This window comes from Podarcis bocagei (assembly GCF_964188305.1).
Source record: "Podarcis bocagei genome assembly, chromosome: 6".
In the NCBI taxonomy this organism is placed as follows: Eukaryota; Metazoa; Chordata; class Lepidosauria; order Squamata; family Lacertidae; genus Podarcis; species Podarcis bocagei.
Window position 1 is genome coordinate 15692834 of NC_138130.1, and position 17687 is coordinate 15710520.

The window sequence follows — 17687 nt, forward strand, 5'->3', positions numbered from 1 at the left end:
AGATTAATAGAATGATGGTGAGAAAGTAAAGCTGGTGCGTTTGTTCCTCCATTCCTCTTTCACAAGTTTCCTCATGCCTTTGAAAAGGACTTAGGAAGAGGCTTCTAGGATGTTGACCACTGAACCTCACCTCCTTCCCAACTGCCAGGACAGCCATTTTAAAAAGAAACATGGAAGAGTAAAGATCAGTGGCATGTACCAGCAAAAGAGAAACACAAGAAGGATAAGAATGTGCTTATTTTTAGGTAGACTTTTGGAATTTTGTGATTGAAGCACCCACTCTGAACCTAAAAATCAAGCCATACTTCATATTACTATCCCCCACACACCCACACGCACACCCAAACATTTCTCCTTTTTTAAGTTCTAGAAACCATAAAAATGATCTGGGGGCAGTTGCAAAAAGCCACCACCCAGAGAGTAAAGGGACCCCTGATCGTTAGGCCTAGTCGCAGATGACTCTGGGGTTGTGCCGCTCATCTTGCTTTACTGGCCGAGGGAGCCGGTGTACAGTGTACACCGAGCCAGTGTACAGCTTCTGGGTCATGTGGCCAGCATGACTAAGCCGCTTCTGGCGAACCAGAGCAGCACATGGAAACGCCGTTTACCTTCCCGCTGGAGTGGTACCTATTTATCTACTTGCACTTTGACGTGTTTTCGAACAGCTAGGGTGGCAGGAGCTGGAAACGAGCAATGGAAGCTCACCCTGTCGTGGGGATTCGAACTGCTGACCTTCTGATCAGCAAGCCCAAGAGACTCAGTGGTTTAGACCACAGTGCCACCCGCATCCCATGTATGGAATATATACTTGTGACCAAAGGGCTACAAGATTCAATGGAAGATGGAGAATGCTTCAGATATGCTGACAGAGCACAAGGGGATTTGAACCAGTGGCAAGAACATGATCTGAGTGTGGGTGTCGTCACCCTGTAGTAAGCACAGGGTGATGTTGCTCATCCGGCTTCCCAATGCTGAGCATTGCTGCCAGGAGTCAGAGGCAGGTGAGATAGGTGGTGAGGAGCTAGGTGCAGTCTGGGTGCAGCAGCAGAGCCAATTGAATGCACCTGCTGCTGCACCCGCACCACGACAGACTCAACACTGAGATGCCAAGTGAGCAATACTGCTCCAGCCACACCACCTCAGTTGGCTGAGCCACCTCAGGGCCACCTTTTGTGCAATAACTGCATTGCAAGGCAGTTGCAATATGGTATCTAAGGTTGGCATGTTTATTATATCATGGGGTGCACAACAAGCAGAAGTCTTGGAGCATGTGACACATTCTCCTTTTGTATCTGTATCTGGGGGTAAAATAGACATTCGGGGAAAGTTGCCTGTTTTGTCTATCGGGTGCCTATTAAAAAAACAAAAACCCACACAACAACCACTTTTACAAGATAGATCTGAGAGGGTTCTTGTCCCTGTTCCTGTTCTTTAGACACTTATTTTAAATCTTCCATCTTTAGCAGCAATTAGATATTACAACTAAATCCATTTTTTAAAAAATTAAGGCACTGATCCTAAACATATCGATATAGATGTACATCTAATTGAAATCAGTTTATCTACCTTCTGAGTAAATACATTTACAATCAGAAATTTTGAGTGCAGATTATTATAATTTACTATTTATACTGTCCTGCTCTATTTGGGACAGTTCCATGTGCTTTATAATTGCAGTGGCTTTATTTCTTTTTATAATTGTATATTTTATTGCTGTAACCTGCCCTGGGACTTTATGGTGAAGGGATGGGTAAAGAAATTTTATAAATTAGTGTACAAACACAGTGAAGCTTCTGTTTTGGGAGGTTCAAGTAAATTATTGCTTGCCCCATTCAGTACCTGGTTTGCCATTTCTTTTGTCTCCTGCTTCTGACTCTATCCATGCTTATCCTATCCATAAAGATTGTTCTTTTGAGTTTTTCAAGAACCGTTTCTGTTTAGCTGTGTCCGAGACGTGTACGTGAATATTATGTCTTACTAGTTACAGTTATGTGTGTGTTTCGTGCATTTGTGTGCTGTGGCAAACTATTCTAATAATTATTCAGCTGAAAGATTCTTGCCTTGGCCTAACATCCTGATCTTTCAAAATATGACATGAAATAATTGTACAAATAGAGTTGCTCAGAAGATGTGTTCTTTTGCTTTCATCTCGCAAAGGTCACTAGCTCATCCATCAAAATATTGGTTATAATTTCAATCTCTCTGTTCTATTTTCATCTCTTTTGCCTCCCCTGGCATATTGTGTAGACACTAGCTATAGGTTAATACAAATGATGCTAACAGCTCTTCACTTCTACTACTTCATAACATCAGACACCTATTCCTTTGAGGCAGCTGGCCGTAAGCAGTCTTTCTTATGAACTGCTTCTTTTATCCTCTGCTATAAGGGCATGATCCTGTCATGCATTACGTGTCAATACATCCAATGGATTTAAATGGACTCATGCATGAGTAACTGGGCAAAGGATCAATGAATGCAGAAGTCCTTGTATTCCTCGTTGGTTGCTGTTTTGTACTGAATTGAATCGGATCCAAAATGCAGCAGTGTGATTGGTCCTAGAACAATAGGATCCAGAATGCAGCAGTCTGATTGGTCCTAGAACAATGCAGCAGTATGATTGGTCCACAGGAGCCACCCAATCCAGCTCCAGGTGGAAGTGAATCCGCAACCTGATTCGCCTACAGGAGAATCCCGGAATTAGCCAATCACGTGCGGCCCATTGTGTAAATAATGTATATAGAGCAGATATTTTGGGGGAACTTGAATTCCTCACTACTAAGAGCTGAATAAAGAGCATGAAATCCACACTCGACTCCGAGTATATTTCAGTTGCATAGAAAGGTATGCATGTTCTCCTTGTTTGGAAAACTGGCATTTTAAATTTATCCCGTTTCATTTTGGCCACATCTTTTTATTTCAATGTCCCAAGAACCTTATGAGAGCACTCCATTACCCAAACCAAGGGTGGGCAATGTTATGGCATTTGAGAACCACATTCTCTCCCGGATAATCTGTCAGAGGGTGCACACCAGTGGTGGGCAGGAATATGACTTTTCTTTCCTAAATTAGACTGTTGAAATGAAGAAAGCTAGTTTTGAGCAAAAGGACTGTGACCTCAATTCAGTTCTGGTACTGAAAACAGATTCATACATGTGCTTGGAGGCACCCTGTTCTTTCCCCCGAACTTTAATTATTTTGGAGCAGGCTCTGGTTGGTAGACTGTGGGCTTCCAAAAAAAAGCAAAGTAGGTCTAGAATCATAGAATCATAGAATCATAGAGTTGGAAGAGACCACAAGGGCCATCGAGTCCAACCCCCTGCCAAGCAGGAAACACCATCAGAGCACTCCTGACATATGGTTGTCAAGCCTCTGCTTAAAGACCTCCAAAGTAGGAGACTCCACCACACTCCTTGGCAGCAAATTCCACTGTCGAACAGCTCTTACTGTCAGGAAGTTCTTCCTAATGTTTAGGTGGAATCTTCTTTCTTGTAGTTTAGATCCATTGCTCTGTGTCCGCTTCTCTGGAGCAGCAGAAAACAACCTTTCTCCCTCCTCTATGTGACATCCTTTTGTATATTTGAACATGGCTATCATATCACCCCTTAACCTCCTCTTCTCCAGGCTAAACATGCCCAGCTCCCTTAGCCATTCCTCATAAGGCATCGTTTCCAGGCCTTTGACCATTTTGGTTGCCCTCCTCTGGACACGTTCCAGTTTGTCAGTGTCCTTCTTGAATTGTGGTGCCCAGAACTGGACGCAGTACTCCAGGTGAGGTCTGACCAGAGCAGAATACAGTGGCACTATTACTTCCCTTGATCTAGATGCTATACTCCTATTGATGCAGCCCAGGATTGCATTGGCTTTTTTAGCTGCCGCGTCACACTGTTGGCTCATGTCAAGTTTGTGGTCAACCAAGACTCCTAGATCCTTTTCACATGTACTGCTCTCAAGCCAGGTGTCACCCATCTTGTATTTGTGCCTCTCATTTTTTTTTGCCCAAGTGCAAAAAAGGTCTGGCCACTCTAAAGTCTGTTCACTCCTGTACAAGACTGACAGTAGTCTGTCTTGTGACAGAATAGAGCCTGAGTCACAACAGGAACAGATTCCTTTAGCACATGAGCGGTTTGTGCTCCAGAAGGGTTTATTTCCTTCTCTGACCCAGTTAAGCTTATGGTTTTAATGGGATTACCACAAAATGGGAGGGAAATAACCTTCAAATCTCTCATTTTGCCATTCTAAATTTAATTTGATGGGTGTTAAATCCAGGTTATCCTTGCTCAAAAAACACGCCTGGCATCACTGGCTGCTAAAGTTATAGCTGCTACTGAAACCTACCCAACACAAGGCAAATATGGAAGTTCCTGCATAAGCAAAACAACTAACAATTTCCAGAAGAACTAAAAAAGTTTCATTAAGGCAAGCACCAAATTGATGAACAATAAAACAACATGCTAAACATACCCATGTAAGAAAATATACCTGGCCAGAACTTAAGCAGGGGCCTTTCTCCAGGTTCTCCTGCCTAATGAGATCAGTCAGGTGGTTATTAAGGAGAAGGACTTTTCAGAAATGGTACCCCAGTTGTAGAATATCCTCACCAGAGAGTCTTGCCTGGTGATCCATATTAGATTTTATTTGTTGCTTCCAGGCATTTAGATAATTGAGGTTTGGTGCCTTTCAGTTCCCTGACCAGTTTTGCCACTACCACCTTGTTTTCATCTATCTTGTGTCGCTTTGCAATGGTTTTGCTCTGATTTGTGCGTTGATATGCAGTTTCTGTAGGCAATAGATTGGTTTTGGTTTCGCTATATTTGTATTTTATCGAGTTTTTACTTTTAACAGGATTGTAAATGGCTCAGGGAACATGGTTAATTGGGCAGTATAGAAATGTTCAAAACAAACAAATAAACAAAATAACCACAGCATGACAAATCAATTAAAAGCTCCTTTACTCAAACACTATTGAGCCCAAATGATAAATACAGAAAGACGACCCAATGAGGCAAACAAGCAAATGAAGAGAAATCACATGCTCAGAGTAGCCAATCAGCTTACAAGTTTAAAAAATCCTGCAGCCCTGCGGCAGAAAGTAGAATTTGTGTGGTTTCTTTTTCCAAAGCTGTCTAGGAGGATTTACTAAACTTTTGCTTGCCTCTTTCCACCTACATGTGCTTTCTTTGACAAGGGTAAGAATGTTCTCTTTTGGTTGGTGTGGAAATGACGCTTTCTCTACTAAAGATGTCTTCAAAAGCTTCCATCACGCTTGCACCTTGCTCTGATTAGTTTAGGCTGAGAAATGTTCAACAGAAGGATGGCAAAGCCTGCTATTTGTTGATTACCGTTACTTTCTAATAACATTTCTCAACAAGCAGTGACTGCCTATGTATGCTGAAAGTCAATAGCTTGCCGAAAGTTAATGAGAATTTGGTCTCCATTTAAAATGTCAGCCCCACTGGGGATCCACTATAAAAAGTGCACATTGGGGTTAGCACATCTGTTTGCTTCAGCTCCACTTACTAAAGCTTGTACATATGAAATATGTTCTGGGTAAATATTCCAGGAAACAGTTTGCCTAACAGTAAAAAAAAAGAAGTAACTTTGGAAAATAATGCAAAGACCCCTGGAAGTGAAAAGTAGCAGATGTTTATTGTTGATGCCAGTGTTGCTGGCTGCTGTCAAGATGACACATGAGTGTCTTGCTCCTTCTCCTTCAAAATCAAAATGTATCATTCTGACGATGCATTTGCTCCTAGTCTTGTGACTCTGCCCTGAAAAATCTCCAGTCACAAAGAAGTATTTGTTGCGACGTTTAGTTGATTGATCGGATCAAAATCCTTGTGGTTGGCTAAAAGGGTGCAATAATTAATCAGAAAGTTTTTAATAAATAATATTTTTGGTACAAGTATTTCAATCTGGAGGTTACAGGCAGCCCCTTTTAAAGGGGAAGATAAAGCAATAGAATCACAATCAAATAATCAACAACGTCAAATTAAACATCTACACTGTCTTAAAACTACTGACAGTGATCCCATCATTGGACATATCACCTTCAAACTCAAGAAAAGAACTATGTGAAGAGATATGTTTTCAGATGGTGAAGAAAGGTAAAAAGAGCCAGCACTAACCATACTTCAGAGAGGGGGGCATTCCATGAACCAGGCACCACCACAGAGGAGGCCATTGCACAACTTAGAATCATAGAATCATAGAGTTGGAAGAGACCACAAGGGCCATCGAGTCCAACCCCCTGCCAAGCAGGAAACACCATCAGAGCACTCCTGACATATGGTTGTCAAGCCTCTGCTTAACGACCTCCAAAGAAGGAGACTCCACCACACTCCTTGGCAGCAAATTCCACTGTCGAACAGCTCTTACTGTCAGGAAGTTCTTCCTAAGGTTTAGGTGGAATCTTCTTTCTTGTAGTTTGGATCCATTGCTCCGTGTCCGCTTCTCTGGAGCAGCAGAAAACAACCTTTCTCCCTCCTCTATGTGACATCCTTTTATATATTTGAACATGGCTATCATATCACCCCTTAACCTCCTCTTCTCCAGGCTAAACATGCCCAGCTCCCTTAGCCATTCCTCATTGCTACAACTTGCTACAATATGTATCTCCCCTGATAATGAGACAAAGAGAAGGTCCTGCTCAAAAGATTTTAAGGCACAGGTAGGCTGGGAAAGAGGTAACATTCCTCCAATTTTGGGAGTCTGAAGGTACTTAGGGCTTTATCAATAAAACTAGGGCCGTGCATCCTCTCTGGACAAATCCCAGAACCTGAAGTGAATCAGGCCAATCCAGAATTAGTCCAGAGCAGGTTGAAGCAGTCACATATCGACACAGATCAGCTTCAGTCCACCCAGAAGGACCCAGAGCTGTCAAAAGGGGTGATGGTATTAAATATGTGGTTGGGTACAGGAGCGGAGGAGATGATGCAGGCAAAACTCTCTTCCTGAATTCTCTGCTTCTTTCTCCCTCCCCTGCCTCCTGACCCTAGGGATTTATAGTCTCCCCGATTTTAGGCTGGGCTAGGAGTGATCCAGCTGAAATTGGTAGATGAACTGGACCCCGAACCAACTTGGGAGTGCCTTGTTTAAAACCTTGGATTGGACTTGGAATCAAACAGGCAATCAGTGCAGATCCTTCAGGACCAACATCACACAATCCCAATATAGCCAAAAGCAGTTTGCTTTGGGGGAACTTTCAGGATGCAGGTGTCCCCAAAGACCTGTTTTTCATGCCTAAAGCATTTGGTTCAGTCTATCAAAGATGGACTGGTTTCCCCAGTAGTGATGTATGGAAGTGAGAGCTGGACCATAAAGAAGGCTGATCGCAGAAGAATTGATGCTTTTGAATTATGGTGCTGGAGGAGACTCTTGAGAGTCCCGTGGACTGCAAGAAGATCAAACGTATCCATTCTTAAGGAAATCAGCCCTGAGTGTTCACTGGAAGGACAGATCGTGAAGTTGAGGCTCCAATACTTTGGCCACCTCATGAGAAGAGAAGACTCCCTGGAAAAGACCCTGATGTTGGGAAAGATGGAGGGCACAAGGAGAAAGGGACGGCAGAGGATAAGATGGTTGGACAGTGTTCTCGAAGCTACAAACATGAGCCTGACCAAACTGGCGGAGGCAGTGAAAGAAAGGAGTGCCTGGCGTGCTCTGGTCCATGGGGTCACGAAGAGTCGGACACGACTAAACGACTAAACAATAACAATCAAAGATGGGTTTTCAGAATAGAGGCTCTGTCCTTCCTCATTTTGAGGTGGGTACTTATTGTCAGGAGATCCCACACATGAGTAGGCACCTGGCAGAGACACATGCATGACTGGCATGTTCTCTCCCTCCTGGTCAGTCATTCAGGAGCTTCAAAATCTTTCTCCAGCCCGAACATCACAGCGACTGATACCAAGAGGCATCAACACACTTTAGGATCAGCAGAGTGTGTGCAATCAGTGTACAGACTCAGTAGCGCAGCATTTTGGCTAAACTACTTTATTTACATATAATACACTTGGAGCATTCTAACTCAGCTCCTTCCTCATCAGCATCAAACAGCAAAGAGAAAGGACAAAGGACAAAAAGTCCAACATTATGGAAATACAGTAATACAAACATCCTGTCCGCATCACTTCCCACAATGTGGAATGAAAACATACACCGTCATGTGCTAAAAACAATCCCATCACTGCAAGCACAGGAAAAGAACCTTAACTTGCTGCAATATATATCTCCCCTGATAATGGGACAAAGAGAAGGTCCTGCTCGAAAGATTTTAAGGCACAAGTAGGCTTTAGGCATGAAAAACAGGCCTTTGGGGACACCTGAAATACATCTGCTTTTGTACAATCTGCTTTTGTACACTTCATTGCTGCTTAGTGCTAGTCAGCTGTAGTTTCAGTGCCCTTTTTTACCATTGGTGTCAGGGATCGTGCTGAAGAGGGCTGCACGGAGGAGGAATGGTGGGAGCCTCCCCCTCTCCCTGATTTGTATTCTGAATTTTCCCAGGAGCAGGAGGACAGTATAGATTTGGAACAGTGGTTTGCAGAGGGACATAGTTCAGAAGGCAGAAGCTGGGAAATACTGGATGGGGAACAGCTAACAGAAGAAACACTGGGGGAGAGAGTGTGTTAACAGATTCACTGTCTCTGGAAAGCATTCCTCTGCTCGGCCCAAGGTCAAGAAGAGCTGAGAAGGTGGCAGAAGAGAAAGCACTCAAAGCACAGAGGGTATGAGCTCAGATTACAAGACATAGGAGTAACGTGGATTTATAGGGACGTAAGGGGGTGTAATCCTTAATTGGGAGCGCCACCATTTCTAGGAGATGGGTTCTTTGTTCTTTCGCTACGATTATTAAAGTTTCTAACAGGTAAGAAGACTCCTTTTCCTTTGCTCTGCTTATCTATTGCCATGGTGGGAGGAAGTTGATTCCCTGAAGCCTTACAATTGGTTTGCCAAATAATAGTGATGCCAAATAACAATTATGGGGCTCAACACAAGCCCCTCCGCACCCTGAAAGACAGGACAAATGGTCAAGCCCCATCTCTCCCCCCCCCCATTATCCCCATCCACCACCATGTTCCTCTGCCATGCTCCCCCAATGACTGAATGCTCAGTAGGGCGGTTCATAAATTATTATTTTTTGAAAATGCCTGCTCCAAAGGTCTTATCTTACTACACTAGGGATTATATAGCTACACCTGAAATTTCATGCAAAACAGTTAATATCTCGACCCTGCTCCACTGAATTGAAATTTCAGCCTTCACGACATAGGAAAACGGCCAAGTAAACAGCTATTTTCGTGGATGAGGGTCAAGATATTAACTGATATTCATGAAATTTCAGATATAGCTATATAATCCCTAGTGTCGTAAGATAAGACCTTTGGAGCAGGCATTTTTTAAAAAAGTTTTTTTATGAACCACCGTAATGCCCAGTGGTCATTGGAACTCCACCTTGCACTGAGAAGCTCAGCTTCCATACACTTTCTGATGCCTGTCAGATTCATGTGGCCACACGTAGCCTCTGTGCTTTCTTTCCAAGCAAGAGTTCATGAGAATCCCCTGCTTTTCATGAAGGCACTCTGGATTGGGTAAATGGAAACATCCCTGAGAGGAAATGAAGCCAATTCAGAGTGGTAAAGGTAAAGGGACCCCTGGCCATTAAGTCCTGTCGTGACTGACTCTGGGGTTGCGGTGCTCAGCTCGCTTTATTGGCCAAGGGAGCCGGCGTACAGCTTCCGGGTCATGTGGCCAGCATGACTAAGCCACTTCTGGCGAACCAGAGCAGCATACAGAAATGCCATTTACCTTCCCCCCGGAGCTGTACCTATTTATCTACTTGCACTTTGACGTGCTTTCGAAATGCTAGGTTGGCAGGAGCAGGGACCGAGCAACGGGAGCCCACCCCGTCGCGGGGATTCGAACTGCCGACGTTCTGATCGGCAAGTCCTAGGCTCTGTGGTTTAACCCACAGCGCCACCCGTGTCCCAGTTCAAAGTGAGGGTGTTTCTATTAATAAAACACTGCGATGGATATTTTAAAAATCCATGTTCTTCCAGACTGCTTCAACAATACAAATTAAAATCAAGCCTATTTTAAGCATAGGAATTCCTGCTTTAATTTCTATAGAACTGGTGGCTTTTTCGTGAGAGAAAAATGGAAATGCAATTATAGAAACATAACAAGCTAATATGAAATGAAGAGTGAAATTGACATGAAAAAAGAAGACAGGTATGTCAAGGAGATGCTGACATTTACTTTTGCATTGGAACAAATCGACATCATCCCTAAAAAAACAGAACACGGACAAAGCGTAGCAGGTTAATAATAGATACATAAAATAAGGTAAGATCTTTCATTACCTCACATAAAGGAGTACATAAAATACACATAATTGCAACAGTAAAAGGGGTTTTTGTTTGTTTGTTTCCAGTGGGCAGGAATCTGTTTTCTTAAAACATAACTGAAGAACTAATATTATGTATACAAAGCGTATGACTGGAATATGTAAACTCAGTTTTCATGGAACAAAGATTATAACGGAACTATATACTACTGTTCCCTAAACTAGGCACACTAGAGAAGACAATTTTTTGATCAAGTAAAATTTGAAGTGCATTTCAATATTATGTTCAAACCGATATGTTCTGTCTCCATCAGCTCTCAGATAGATAAGCAGGCATCTTCCTTGCAACTGCAGAGCAGACCAAATTTTCCTCTTGGCACCTCACTTTTTCCCTTTCTGATCAGGCAGGGTTGAAGAATAGGAGTTGCCAGTTATGCTTGCTGGATCTGGACCAAATTAGAAGTTTGTGGGGATTATAATAAGCCTCCTCTTCCTGGAGGTGAACTGGAGGAGTCCTGAATTTTTTCTCTGGCTTGGTTTAAAATCCAAGCGAAAGAATAATTTCTGATTTAGTCACAACACCCTGAGAGCTTCCCTCCACTCCACCTGCTGGGCAATAATAATAATAATAATAATAATAATAATAATAATAATAATAATAATAATATTTATTTATACCCTGCCCTCCCCGGCCAGAGCTGGGCTAAGGGCGGCTAACACCAGTAAAATTACAGTAAAAACATAATAGGGGGAAAATACAGGTTAAAATGCAATTTAAAATGCAGCCTCATTTTAAAAGTATCCCATAGATCAAAACCATAAGGGGAGGGAAACATAGGGGTCAGACTGAGTCCAAACCAAAGGCCAGGCAGAACAGCTCTGTCTTGCAGGCCCTGCGGAAAGATGTCAAGTCCCGCAGGGCCCTAGTCTCTTGTGACAGAGCGTTCCACCAAGTCGGGGCCACTACTGAAAAGGCCCTGGCCCTAGTTGAGACCCAGACACTCTCATTCTTTTCTTTACATGGTACTTGTCAGGCAACTAGCACTAGTAGGGGCAAAGGGAAGGAGAATGTGAGAGGTCATTTCTCTAGGTAGACCCTCAGAAAGCATAGTTATCCCAAGGGCTATTAGAGTGTCACAGAAACTACTCACACCTTTTGACCTACCAGCTGGAGAAGGGAAGGACCTCCATAATTTCCTATCCATGGGACAGGACCACTGTGGCTACTGCTAACTTGACTTAGCAAGTCTTGTTTTATATTGAAGTGGGGGTTGAGGATGTGGCCCAAATTCAGATGAAAAATAAATTGATCTGTCCCCTGCTTGTGGGGAGATAACTTGTCTTGTTGTTACACCAATCTGTCACAAGTTATTACTGGACCCTCTCTCTAGACAGAGCTTTTTAAATTCCTAATGCATTTGGTTCCAGTTCATAAATTTGGGTTGTCATTGCTGCTGCTGCTGCTGCTATGTTGTTGTTGTTGTTGTGATGCATTTGTGATGCATTTTATTGTTGTGACTCATCTGACAAAGGGTGCAATGAAAGTTTTATAAAAGAAACAAAGTGCACAGATGAAATTTGGAACGTAAAAAATATGGGATAAATTGAGATGCCGCAAAATGTGAAAGCATGTTTATTAGTGATAAAAGGAAAGACTGTGGTGGAATCTACACACATATAAAAAAAGCTGTGAAAATCATATATATATATATATATATATATATATATATATATATATATATATAAAAGCGATTTTAAAAATAGATTAAATTTTCCATAAATTGGCCATCACCACCTAGAGTCACATTGTATGTTGCACTTAAAACACACTTAAAACATTTTATTTGCAGCTGTATAGCCGAGTCCTGTATTTTATCAGGCCAGCAGTGTTTTTCCATTCCTCTACAGTTCGACAGGATTACTCCTGTATTATCACCTGACCTAGTTGAACACCTGATGTTTACTTTCTCATGGGTCATTAACCAAAAAAACTACTTGGCAGCATCTGCTGAAACGTTACTACCATGGAGATGTTTCCAGATCTAAATTATATCCTTTATTTTGCTCTTCTAACCTAAAGTGGCTAATTTCTTAATCTCTGCTTCATAGCATATCTAGGATTGATGGGATATCATATGCCACATGGGGGGTTACAGCCCACCATAGAGAATTGTTTCACTTCCACACCCTTTGGATCCACATGTGTGCCTTAAACCTGTTTATGTTTCAGTGCTCATTTTAAGCTCTGACGAATATTCTGTCCAGTTTGGTTTCGCCAGTTGCCTTGTGTTCCGTGAAAGAGAACTCGACAGAAACACAGCAAACTCACTCTCTCTCTCTCTCTCTCTCTCTCTCTCTTTTTGTGTGTGTATTTTTAATGTGGGTATAGGTGCCTACACTTCGGCCCTATTCAGCGCAACAGTTTTTCTCCCCTGCACAAAAGACAACCAAAGAAAAATATCCGTAGGATAAAGGTAAAGGGAACCCTGACCATTAGGTCCAGTCATGACCGACTCTGGGGTTGTGGCGCTCATCTCGCTTTATTGGCCGAGGGAGCCGGCGTATAGCTTCCGGGTCATGTGGCCAGCATGACTAAGCCATTTCTGGCGAACCAGAGCAGCGCACGGAAACGCCGTTTACCTTCCCACCAGAGCGGTACCTATTTATCTACTTGCACTTTGACATGCTTTCGAACTGCTAGGTTGGCAGGAGCTGGGACCGAACAATGGGAGCTCACCCCCTTGTGGGGATTCGAACCGCTGACCTTCTGATTGGCAAGTCCTAGGCTCTGTGGTTTAACCCACAGCGCCACCCGTGTCCCCCTATCCATTGGATACACTGGTACAAAAATCTACATTTTCCTCAGGTATTTGTGTAGCATTTTTATTTCATGTGGAGAGCCATGATTCAGCAAAGAAAAACCAGCTGAAGAACTGTTGGCTTTCCTATCGTTGGTTATGGACAGACTATGCTGCTTGAGTAAATGTTCTGTTTTGCTATTCTGTTGCCAGCAATTGAAAAACCTGCATGAACAGACTTTAGGACTTCAGTCCAAGGCTTAGCAACACATTTTGACTATGCTGGCTTTCATCCCCGCACCCCTCTGTTTCATCACCAGAGAGAAAGTAACTAAATGACAAACCTGTATCTGAGCTGTTTCATCACGTATTATAGTCACTGATGTAAAGTTGCAATTTCTAGAGGTATAAAAATAAAAATGATGAAAATGTAGATGCATGCATTTTCCCTTGAAATAAAATTTCTTCCGTATTTACCTGTCTAACACTGAAGGAGCCCAAGAAAACAAAGAAGAAATTAGTGATGCTCAGATACAGAAGTAACTGGAGAATAATAATTTGGAGAATAACTGGAGAACTGGCATAATTTGCACACACAGAGAAAAATGTGAATCCAAAGCTTCTTTGGGAACCTGCAGAAATCATTAAATGTGAATAAGAAAACACAGCACAAGGCAAGAAAGGAGAGAGAGACGAGAATGAGAAGAAGAAAATGCAGCGAACTAACCACTTGTTTCTATTAAATGTCCTGACTGTTCATAAAAACTCTATTGCACATTCTCACGTACAGAGCAGGCCTGAACATTTTTAGCTCCCGTTGCCAGTTATATAAAGCCAAATTTATTATTTATTAATTAAATCCACTTCCAACTCTTCCAACAGAAAGAAGCAATTCTATATAAGCCCCACTGGATGTCACTAAGTCGGATGAAACCTGCTTTACTTTAACAATGTAAAAGCACAAGGCCTGATTTTCTCTCTGTGTGTGTTTCTCTCTCTCATGTATGAGATGCATTGTAATAACTTAATGATATAATTATAACGATATAAAATTTACATGTAATTTTTTTTTTTGGGGGGGGGAACCTGGCTATGAAAAAGCAGCTCAGACATAAGCAGGAGCTTCAAACAAAAGGCAATTCAATACAGGCAAAGCTTGATCAAGTTGGAACCACCAGATTCTGTGTATAAATCGATTCAACACTGATTCCTCCTGTGTCTGTACAGCTGAATCACTCATATAAAAAGGAAAGTAGCATTAGTTAAATTAGCTCTTTCCTGAAATTTGTTGCCCTTTTGTCTGTTTGTATTGTTGTCTCCTTTCCGATGCATTTAAAAACATTTGAAAATGGTCAGAAATCCACACACCCCCCCGGAAGCTTTTCTTTTGGCTAAATTTTATGAAATACCTTCATGTTATCATGGGTCTCCTTGCAGACCCTTTATTATTCTCATAGCTTTCTTTGGCTAAACTCTTATAACAAGTGGGAAGGTAGAGTCTTCTGGGCGATTACCTGCTTGTATGAACCCATTTTCCTTTAGGTGCTTGTAAATTAATTGTTGATAGTTTGCTTTGATAATAGCAATTGGCTAAGAGGTTATATCAGCTAGAATCCTTGGTCTCATTGCTCCTCTATAGGCACCTCATCTATCAGTTTTCTCTCACACGCTCACATGGCTCTAACAAAGCCTCCGGCATCATTACTCAAGATGACCCTTCTGAAGACTCCTTCCAACGTCTCCAGCAGATATTGAACTTATGACCCTTACATCTTGTTTTGCTTCCTGTCTAACAACCCTCGCATTCGCTGACTCCTCAGACTTCTTGGATTAGCTCCAGCCTCTTCCAGGTCTGAGAGGCTGTCTCTGAGTTTATCCATTCCTGATTGTGCTTCTGACAAGCTTTGGCTGTGTTCTAGCCTGCTCTTATCAGCCTCTCTGTCAAGGTCAGGAAGAGCCGAAGTCTGCAGCTGCTGGCTCTCCCTTGTCTGACTAACATCAAAGCCTCTCTATTCCTGGCTGCTTTCTGCAGTTGACTGCAAACCTTCACTGGGAGCTGGCTCATTCCTGACACCAGTTCTGCTGCTGGCTTCCCCAGCCTATAGAAGCAGGAAGGGACTGGCAGCATAGGTCTGCAGAATGCAGAGGCGCCACCTTCTGAGGTACATTGAGGGGGCCCGAAGCGACGTGATGTGTTGATGTCTCTTGCATGACGTTGCATGATGTCCTGGCGTTGTTCTGGGCCCAGCTTTGTGTTAAACCTCAACAATGGGGGCACCCACCCCCCTTAAATATTGAGGGGGCCCAAAGTGCCTCAGCCCCCAGGAGTAGGCACCTAAGGCAGAATGCCTCTCTTCCTGCCAAGTTAGCGAGAGGGGATGCAGTCCACCATCCAGCTTTGCCTTCTCCCCAGGTGCCAAAATGCCTCAGTCCACCCCTACTAGAGACCATGAGTAGGAGAGTGGTCCTGCACTCATGCCTTGCTTGCGGGCTTCCCATAGGAATCTGGTCATCACTGGCCACCATTAAAATATTAAGAAATGAATTGGATAAGCATTAAGTCTGGCCCAGCAGGGCTCTTCTTTTAGTGTGCTCTTAAGCAACTGAACTTTGAAGAAACCCCTACATTCATTTTGAATTTCACTTAAGGCAAAATCTGGTGCTTTCACTAGCGTTCATCAAATACTCTCACAGTGATCAACAAACAAACCCACAAACAGGACCCGAATTCAACAGCATTCTCCCGGAAGACTGGAAATCCCAGCAAGTTGTGAATTCTGGCAACAGGGGAGGCATAACACAGCCGTTTATTCATAGAATCATAGAATCATAGAAGAGTTGGAAGAGACCACAAGGGCCATCGAGTCCAACCCCCTGCCAAGTGGGAAACACCATCAGAGCACTCCTGACATATGGTTGTCAAGCCTCTGCTTAAAGACCTCCAAAGAAGGAGACTCCACCACACTCCTTGGCAGCAAATTCCACTGTCAAACAGCTCTTACTGTCAGGAAGTTCTTCCTAATGTTTAGGTGGAATCTTCTTTCTTGTAGTTTGAATCCATTGCTCCGTGTCCGCTTCTCTGGAGCAGCAGAAAATACTGATATTTAAAATGAATTTTTCTTCTCTGCTTATATTTTGTGAATGTTGCATTGTGTTTTTAATGAAAAGTTGTTGCATTGATTTATTACTGATATTTACAGCCTTGCAGGGGGACACTAATAAAAGTCAGCATATACACATATTTAACAAACAAACAAACAAACAATGATGAAATGAGAAAAAGGGTAAAAAAGGTAAAGGTACCCCTGCCTATACGGGCCAGTCTTGCCAGACTCTAGGGTTGTGCGCTCATCTCACTATATAGGCCGGGAGCCAGCGCTGTCCGCAGACACTTCCGGGTCATGTGGCCAGCGTGACAAGCTGCATCTGGCGAGCCAGCGCAGCACACGGAACGCCGTTTACCTTCCCGCTAGTAAGCGGTCCCTATTTATCTACTTGCACCCGGGGGTGCTTTCGAACTGCTAGGTTGGCAGGCGCTGGGACCGAACGACGGGAGTGCACCCCACCGCGGGGATTCGAACCACCGACCATGCGATCAGCAAGTCCTAGGCGCTGAGGTTTTACCCACAGCGCCACCGGCGTCCCTTGAGAAAAAGGGTAGATGGATGCTAATCAGAGTTGTCTACATGTCTCAGAAATAAAACCTGCCTTACTTCATGCCTATCCAAAGTAAATTATGGGGATACATAAACTCTGCCCCTTGACTTCCACATATATTTCTGCCTTCCACCAAGCAGGACAGTATATTCAAGATTCACCTGCTGAAGTGAATCTGTATTTTCTCACAATTAGCATTGCAGATTCCATTTGCATTGCACTGTACTCTTGTACGAAAGGATAATGTTATACTCTTTGTTTTCCACAAATGGCATTGTTTCTTGTCCAGTTGTTTCTACAGAATAGCTCGATTTCAAAAGCAGAAATCTGGATTTCGATGGCAGCAAACTCTGCTAACATGTTCTCTTTTTGCCCCCTTAACCTCTCTGATATGCCAAGGAAAGAGGAAAAATATATTAAGCCAAAAGCAAAGCAATTTGACAGATGTAATTAGACTCTCCAAGAGAAACCAGCCCACTAGGTGAACAACAGAAACCTCATAATATGTGAACAGCTGCATTTCCTGTGATGCTGTAAATATTGCTACTCCTACAACACGCCTTTTGCTTTTGCCCACCAGATGGGTCACTACAAGTGGGTGGCAAAGCCAACCACTATACATCTTTTAGATGGCAGATGGATGTATTGTACAATTGTTGCCAAACCATGGCAGTGCAAACAGGGTCTTATGGGGCATGTTCAATTTGGCTACGCATAGCATGAAAACAGATCAGGCATTAGCACGAGAGGAGGCAGAGATGCAGCTCATTTTCATATGGTGAAATAGCCAAGATACCAGCTAAGTGTGCTTCAGCAATCAATAAGTCTAACCAGTCATGCATCTCTAAGCGGCGATATCTAATGTTCCTCATACTCAGAGGAGACG

At 43.0% G+C, this 17687-nt stretch overlaps 1 long non-coding RNA gene across 1 annotated transcript; it reads right to left on the bottom strand.

Moving 5' to 3' along the window:
* Nucleotides 1–4933: 4933 nt before the first annotated feature.
* Nucleotides 4934–14722, bottom strand: LOC308589524. Its single transcript, XR_014009353.1, has 3 exons — nt 14659–14722; nt 13489–13543; nt 4934–5835 (listed from the first exon to the last, which is right to left on the bottom strand). It is a non-coding gene; the product is annotated as an uncharacterized lncRNA (long non-coding RNA).
* Between the last annotated feature and the right edge of the window lie 2965 nt (nt 14723–17687).